The 9,075-nt window shown below is 38.7% G+C and overlaps 1 protein-coding gene across 4 annotated transcripts in view; it reads right to left on the reverse strand.

Annotated features, from left to right (window-relative positions):
• Positions 1-9,075, reverse strand: part of FBXO34 (F-box protein 34) — a 74,667-nt gene that overhangs the window by 55,842 nt on the left and 9,750 nt on the right. Inside the window, exon 1 of one of the 4 annotated variants that reach the window (XM_087728187.1) lies at positions 4,211-4,736. The exons of the other annotated variants lie outside the window; for them this stretch is intronic. The gene's annotated coding sequence lies outside the window, so the exon portion shown is untranslated. Of the gene's footprint in view, positions 1-4,210; positions 4,737-9,075 lie in introns of those variants that run through there. 4 annotated transcript variants of the gene reach the window in all.

Genomic DNA, 9,075 nt, shown 5'->3' on the forward strand with positions numbered 1-9,075 from the left:
GCCAAAAAAAAAAAAAAGAGTCTGATCTAGTCTGATTCAAATTTAGTTGGAGATAACCACCACCACCCCGAACTTGAGATTAAACAGTTACAGAAAACGAAATGAAGCATCACTAGATCACACTGCTGCTACAACCTGCATTTACCAACCCAAAATGCTACTCAAAGGCAAGACATGAAAGTAATTCTTCAATAGAAGCATAAGTCTTCCTTCCTTAGGTAGCAACAGAAGCTTCTCCAACATCTAGCCTTTTATGTACGTTGGACTACTATTTTCATCATGCTTCCTGCTAATATGGCCTATAGCTTAATTGGGGGGGGGGGGCAATAGCAGTTGTGATCCATCACATTTGGAAATATTTGCTTGGGAAAACTGGTGACTGCTAAATCAATATGGATATGCAGATAGACTTCATTCACATTCATCCACAGCTCTTGGATGATTATCACTGCTTCTTTTCACATCTCCCGTACCAGTTCATGCTGGTATGATAAACAAAAAAATAAGAGCATCACTTTGACATGATGAGAATATCCTACCTTTAGTCTTCAAACGGAGTTGAAACTAGATACATTACTGACTGCCTACTTCAAACCGCTCAGGGAAAAGTAGAATCTAACAAGAATTAATGGCATTGCTAATCCAAGGGCAAGTTGAAGCTGAAGTCTACAAGAACATCTGGCAACAGAATAGCTACCCTGATTGAAACTTTGGAGTTGGAGAAGAACTATTGTTCCACTGACACCCAGAACAAAAATACTTTAATCCTTTAATGTTCAAAGAGAGCTGTTTCAGAATTTGTCATTCTTAACTCACAAGTAGGCCTTCACTCATGAAGGAATACCACTTTTGATGGCTTTAGATGGAAGTCACTGTGTTTGGCAACTGATAGAACTTACAGTTTGGTGCAGTATTCTCTAAAACTAGGCCAGGATTCAGTTTCTATCTTGGGATTGAGGAAGGAGTGGCTCTTTGTATCCCAGAGGCTTAATGGTGTGGCCCTTGAATGACTACAATCCCTCCTGGTCAAGGTTACAAACTGTATTTACAGCAAAGACTATATCTTCACTTTCAGATGCTTTCAGGAAGCCAAATCCTGAATGTTATCTGTGTTTCTAAGAACAGGGGAGTATTCTTCCTGTGCGTGAACACTGCTTCAAAAGTTTGAGAGGAAAAATTCAGAAAGTTCAAGGGATGATGTAAGTAATCTTTTATGACCAGACTCCAGGGAATCCTGCCTGCTTTCACTATTATCTATCTCCAAAGCTACTATTAGAGGAATTATAAGAGTGAAGAGTATCTGATTAAAGTCCTTTAATCATTCCTTGAGAATTGCAAAAACATTTAGCAAGGCTGTTAGCCAAACCTGCGAACCACCTCATTAAGGCAGCAGTGCAAGGAAGTACAACGAAGGGTGTTTCTACTATGGGAAATTATTTTGCAACAACCAGAAATAGCCCTGCCACCAACATCATGCAATTTTTGGAAGCCTTGAAGCAGGAATCCTTGATTCTGCAGTATATTTTACTTCTGATTGGAGTTTTATTGCTTTAGAAGGTTGTACTGGTATGTGTTGCTTTTTGTATACTGCAAGTAAATAAACCTTGTGCATGCACTTATATTGCAATACATACTGTATATACTTCATTCTGCAATTTGTTTGGAGATAGAAGACACAACTAGAATTTTTAAAATCTTTAAAATATCATGAAGCAAACTGAAAAAACTGCTCCATCCTATTTGTTTTAGCCCTTTACGGTGTTCTATGTGAGTGGGCTGCAGCCACCAATCCTTTTTATTTTCAAACAACATTGGGAGCATGTGGGATCTTTGGCAGTCTTGCAAAGAAATAATGTGAAAACTGATTACGGAATCTAAAATTTAGAAAAAAACCTTGGAGATGATCTAATCCAGTAAATCCACTATTATAGCAACTCTAACACGTGCATCCAGCATGATTTAAATATCTCTTGTGAAGGAAAATCCATCTACCACCTCCTGAGGCACAAAGAACAATTTTACCATTCCAATAGAACAGAATATATGTAGCTCAAGATTGAACTGTGGGCTCCTTGGTGCTCTCTGAGCTTGGTTATTTGCTCGCAAACATTTCACTACCAAACTAGGTAATAACATCAGTGCTAGTGAGTATGGGTGTTGCTCCTTGTTTGCATATAGAACTTTGTCCTGCCAATGTTGGTGGGTGGGTGGGTGTGGTTTTCTCCTTGGTAGCTCCTTGATTAGGCTATTGTTTTCTCCTAGATTGTTTGACAATTGTTAATCCAGGTATTGGTTGCTGGGAAGGATATGTTCTGATCTTTTTGTTCCTTTCTTTGCTTTTTTATTGGCTCTTTTGAATGTTGTATAAATTTCATTTATCTCTATGTGTCTAAATGCCAAGCTGGTGGTATTACCCAATCTGTTAGTAAAGAACCTGCAAGCAAATACCCAAGCTCAGAGAGCACCAAGGATTCCACAGTTCATTCTGACTTATATTATTCCCTTCTATTAAATCACGTATTCTATTGAAATCATATATGGGTATCAAACAGAGGTGGGTTGCTCCCGGTTTGACCTGGATCGGGTGAACCGGTTGTAGCGGTGGCGGGAGGCTCCAGCCACCTGCCCAGACACTTCTGTGCATGCGGGCCTGAACCGGTAGTAAAAAAATTGGCAACTCACCAGTGGTATCAAATGCTTCGTAAAGCACACAAATGGGAGAAATTTGCATGAAAACAACCTTTCAATGAGGAGCAAATATTTTTTCTGCAAGAATGCCTACAATAGTATGCCTTGCTCACCAGTGTCAAATACAAACCCCCAATAAGCTATACAACTTGATGGAAAATAACACAACAAAGCTGCCAAAAATGATACAGCTAATGTTTTCGGATGCTCATCACAGACTAAGCAAATACCAGCACATCATAGATAACTTCAGGGAACTCGAACAAACCTATTCCAGAACACACAAAAATTCTGACCATCATAAAGACTACCTCTAACATAAACTGAAAAAAGGAAAATAAAAACCAAACCAAACTGCCTAAACTAAACCCCAGAAGCAAAGAGGTTCTTGAACCCAAATGGATAGTTAACATGTCCAACCATCCACTATCCAGATATTGCTTCAACTGTAGCATAGACAGTAGTAATCAATTAGAATTCTTTGCATCCTTAGAGACATCATTCATAAGCACAGGACTTGTCATAGCAATAGCAATACTACTTAGACTTTTATGCCGCTTCAGTGCTTTAAGCTCTCTCTAAGCAGTTTACAGAGAAAATCATACCACAGACCCTAAGAATACAGAATCAACTCAAAGAAGAGAACAGAACAGCCCTCGAAAACCTAAACCAGGACAAAACCATCACACCATCCTCCCAGGAGACAAAGGCCAAACTATAATTACCATGGACAGTATATAATACATGTAAAAAGTCAAAGAACTGCTGGAGGGAAAACTGTTTACCCGAAAACACTAACCCAATACAAAACTTAAAATAACCCGATCAAGAGACCTTTCCATGACCTAACCAAGAACCGTCAAATTTCAAAAGAAGAACAGCAGCAGATGAAAAACAGTGGACTCATCTTCCCATGCTTCCATTGATGCCCGAAAATACACAAAGTCTTCATTCAATTGTATCAGTATCAGGGATCCCAGTACACAACATAGCCAAAGAATTTAAACAAGCAAGCCAAAAAAAAAACCCCCACAAAAAAACCCTTAAGACATCTCTCACAGGGAACTCCGCACTACAGTGCCCCCAGAAAATCAACAACTTAAAAAGACATGAAATTATGGTTTCATTTGATGTCACAGCATGATGTCCGTAGATCCAGAAATAGTGAAAGAATCCATGGCAGCAGTAGTCCATAACAGACCTCACCTAGTCAAATATAGGAAGATGAAAAGGCTTAGAATCATGGACCTCAACAACCTCTGCCTCACTACCAACTTTCAGTTTGATGGACAAATATATCAATAAATCAGAAGAATACCCATGGGATCTCTACTCTCAGGACTTAAAGCGTAGGTTGTAATGCAATGCCTAAAAACTATAGCACTCTCACATATACAACCAAATGTATGATTTGTAGATGATACCTTTGTCATAATAAAAAAAAATAGAGAAGACATGTGGAAACAATCAACCTCTTTAAAGGAATAAAATTCACAAGGAGAGAAGAAAACAACCCACCAACCTTTCTGGATATCCTCATCAGCAGAGGGAAAGACTGCAAATTAGAACCACAAGTCTATCAAAACAAAACCCACATTAACTAAGTACTCCATTACCAAAGTATCTATCCTCCCATAAGAGGATCTGCAGAAGAACATTTCAGACAAGTACAAACACACTGCAGCAACCCAGAACACCGGTAAAAGGAAACAGAACAGCTTATACAGCATCTTTCCAAAAAAAACAGATACTCACTCAACTTTATCAAAAAGCAATTGATTATTCACCCCATTATAACACAACCAACACAATCTATGACATAATAACACTGCCATACATCAAAAGCATATCAGAAACAACCAACAAACTATTACAACCACACGGAATAATCCTACAACACATGGACAAACTCAACCATAATTTCAAAACACGCTAGGAAATTCCTGGAAGCTTGACATTCAGACAATTCAGTCATCAACAGATACATAAACAACATCTAGATACCATTCAAAAGAAATAATCAAATAACTAAAGGAGAAACAAAAAGACCAAAACATATCCCCCACACGCAACCAACACACAGATAAGTAGAGATTAATACCAAGATTGACACTAGACCAACAACCAAGCTATAAACAACTCCCCAATCAAGGAAATATGAACTCATGAAAACAATCAAGCAATAAACAACCTAATTAAGGAACCACCAAGAACATTCCCACCAACACTGATAGGGCAAGTATAGAAACAGAGAGCAAATCCCACTCCCTTCTAGCACTGATTGTTACCTAGTTGTGTAATAAAAAGTCTGCAAGAAAACAACTATGGTATGCTTAGAAACACCAAGAACCCCAATGGTCAATTCAGAACTATAAATATTCTCTTCAATTGATACTGTTCCATTTATTCTCTGGATACATACTTTTAGATTTCTTTTAAATATTATTTTTTATACATGAGATAACAACATACGTTTAGTGACTGTTAGACATTACAATGGCACTCAAAAAAGGGACATCACCATTTTCACACTTACAACCATTGCAGCATCCCCATGGTCACACCTGGCATGTATATATGTTGGTTGTAGTGTCCCGGGGACATGTGATCACCTTTTGCGACCTTCTGACAAGCAAAGTCAATGGAGAAGCCGAATACACCTAATAGCTGTGTTAGTAACTTAACTGCAGTGATTCACTTAACAACCGTGGCAAGCAAGGTTGTAAAATGGGGGCAAAACTCACTTAGTTATTCTCTGCCTTAACAAGGGAAATTTTAGGCTCAATTGCAGATGTGTCTGTATTTCTTCATGGCCAGGAACAGCATCCAGAGAAGGATGGCTGGTTCTCTTCTGGTGGCAAGTTTCTGGTGGCATTTATGATCCCAATTAGATTCAACAAAGAGGGAAATGTCATTTTTTAATACAGCTTGATAACTTGCAGTTCTTATTCTGATTTCATCACTCTGGAAGTCATCAGTTCAACCCTCCAGCAAAAACTATCTGGCAGCTTGCTGTTTTAAGGAGAGCGGAGAGAATGGTTGAAAGGCGGAAATGTGAGCATCAGAGAGAGAGAGAAGGAGGGAGGGAGGGAGGGAGAGGGAGGGAGGGAGGGAGAGAGGGAGAGAGAGGGGGGGAGGGGGGAGGGAGGGAGGGAGAGAGAGAGAAGATTCACCCTGAGCCCTCTTCTACCAATTGGCAACTGGCTTTTAGCAAATTTTCTCTAAGGGACATCAAAACAGTCAACTGTCCCACTCTTTGACCTTACAGGCAAGAAGCATATACACGCAATTCAGCAATAAACTGTTGACTGTGTTTCCAGAACATACAAGTTTATCATTATGGCAGTTTAAATGATCATCCAGCAGGTTCCCTTCAGGAGGAAAAGCAGTGAGTAGAAAAATTTGGATATTTGCACATGAATGACACAGAAACAAGACACTGCCAGTCTAAGCTGAATTCAACATCCTTAATGTCCTTTCTGGCTTACACCCAGGTTTCCATCCAAGCGCTATCAAGCAGCACATAGCCTGGTAACTTCCTGGCACGGATCCAGTAAACCCTCATATTCTCAGCACTTTCCCCCACAAGTTAGTTAAACCTTTCCTGTAAATAGAGGACAGCAATAAAAAAGAAAAACCAACAAAACAAAATGAGCCCCCTTACATTAGCTAAATGAGGAGACACACATACCCACACAAAAAGGGAGAGGGGACAAATAAAAACTTAAATCAAAGCACCTAGCAGCCTTTGTCTGGGCTTGGAAGCTAAACAAGCCTGGCCCTTGTTAATGCTTGGATGGGAATCCACCTGGGAACACCAAAGCTGCAGACTCCACTGGGAACCAGAAAGACCATCCCAGGAAGAGGCACAGGCACCCTAAAATCTTGCCAAGAAAACTGAAGGGACTAGTCCAGGCAGTAACCAGGACCAAGCACTGACTTAAAAGAAAAAGAAAGGGTTACAATGATAGCTTTCAAACAAGAAATGTAGAAAAGACTGAAATTGCTTATGAGCTTATTAAGAATTTATAAGATCAGAGAAAGTAGGTCGACTGGAACATGTTCCAAGACATACAGTAAATCAAGACCAAACATTCAGTCGGGGGGGGGGAGGGGGGCGTGCTAGCTTAAAATAATTTAATTGATAGGAAGACCAAAGGTTTTTACAGCCATTTGGTTTTAAATTAGTACTGTATCCTCAATATCTGAATCCAGATGCAAAAGACAAACAATGAAAAAATTCAGAACCAAGAAATTAATTTTAGGAGCTCAACAAAATAATTGCAGGGATGGAAGGTGTACTAGTTACAAAAATAGACGCCCGAAAACTCAAGAATGTTGCAAAAATACTATTTCCAGTATCCTTCACTACACACCAAGTAAGGCTACTGGGAGATTAATTCTACATCACAGAATTTCTGTGTGAATTTTGGTCAATTACGGTCACTGAGGCAGTTGCAACCAGGCTCAAATTATCCTACTTTGGACACATTATTGTATGCAAAGTCCTAGGTCTCTGAAGGAGGCTCAGAGCAATCATTTAAACCAGTGGTAGTCAATCTGGTCCCTACTGCCCACTAGTGGGCGTTCCAGCTTTCATGGTGGGCGGTAGGGGTTTGCTGCAACTCTGCTTTATAAATTTCATAAAGTAAAGTTACTTCCCTACTTTATAAATCACCATTATTGTGGAACCGGTGGGCGGTCAGAAAATTTTACTACTAACAGAGATAACAAAAGTGAGCAGTAGGTATAAAAAAGGTTGACTACCCCTGATTTAAACAAAGCTCTACATCTCCCATTTTTTGCAATGAACTCCCAACACAAAATGTTTTAGCACCCAAGCCACATAGGACAATCAAAATAAATTAACCCCCAAATAATCTAGTTTTCTATGTTTCTAAACATGCAAGGAAAAAAATCACCTGAATAAATGCACACAGTGTTAGGAGTGAGATGCCACAAGTATGTAGTCCATAGATGGAGTAAAAACTCCAAAATGTTCTTCCCACCCTCAAAATGGCAGTACCAAGTAAGAGGTATAATTTACCAAACATAAGCAATGAAAAAGAGGCTTGTACAAGAGGTTCAAGGTTCAGATTTATTATATCCACTGAAACATCCTTAATGGCAGCTATTTCTGGTTTCCTTATTTGCTTCTAAGTTATGCATAAAGACTTTTGGCACACTAGAAGTCAGTAGGCAGAGTATGATAAAAAAAAGAGATTAAACAAAGACACAATCTACTCAGAATTGGGAAAATGAAGAAAGTTTATGCTGGCAACCATATTTCCTCACAACAAAATTGTTTGGCAGAAAAGAAAAATATATTCAATAAATTCAGGCCTGCTCGTATCCCATTCATTGCTCAGCTCCCAGATTCTTCCAGAAAGTCATGTCAATGCAAAAGCAAGCATATTTAAGTTATTGTAACCTTTGAACTCACAAAACAACAGTGTTCTCTGGAAAACACACATCAACAAGCATTAGTGAAAAACAGAGCTTTTTTAACAGCAGCTCCAGTGCCTGGAGATTTCACATCTATGTTTTAGATTTGCACTGCAAAGAACTGGCTTCAAAGCTTCACATGTTGGCTTCAAATGATTCAAAATATTTGCTGGAAAAACCACTTAACTTCCAAAGTTGTAAACAGGATGGCTTTGTCTGCAATGAATTGCCACTGCTGTAGGGCATTTTGAAAAAGAAACTCAGTGTTAACAACGGTAAACTTTTCCAAACCAAAAATATTTTGTGCATTTTCCTATGCTACTATTCTTGAATGAGAGACATGCTTTCTATTTCACACCATTCTTTTCTCTACCATAATTTTTTTTTTCATTTAGTTTAGAGCATTGGGCCTATCTTTGAAGAAGGTTCGAAAACTGATACTAGAATGTGGGCAACAAGTTTAATTTCTAGCAAACACTTTATTTTTAAAAAGCTATAAAATGTTAAGTATTTGGTATGAGATTGATACATAGGATCAGCTTCAATCCGAATACGTTCACTGTCTTCTACCAATGTGTTCTCAGGCCTTATTCAATGTGCTGTTTTTTTTTTAATCCAATAAAGTTCTAAACAGTTTGGAATCTGGATAAATGAAAAGTCCAATAAAGTTCTAAACAGTTTGGAATCTGAATAAATGAAAAATCACCTTCGGTCCCCCTCTATACACCAAAGTCTATACACCATCATTTTCATCAGCAATCATGTTCTCCCACCAAGAATGATTACCACAGGACTTTTTCTAAGGAATTCCCTCAGAAACTGATTAGATAAGTCCTATCTTTGCCACATTTTGGGCAGCCAATAAAAAATATTCCATTGAGGATGCTTTTTGCTGGGCTTTTTGAGTATTATAGGGATGTTTTGTTTTGGCCTTCTTTTGGA

Source organism: Thamnophis sirtalis, unplaced genomic scaffold (genome assembly GCF_051295495.1).
Source record: "Thamnophis sirtalis isolate CommonGarterSnake01/CBP01778 unplaced genomic scaffold, rThaSir2_p1.2 scaffold_1, whole genome shotgun sequence".
NCBI classification, from domain to species: Eukaryota; Metazoa; Chordata; class Lepidosauria; order Squamata; family Natricidae; genus Thamnophis; species Thamnophis sirtalis.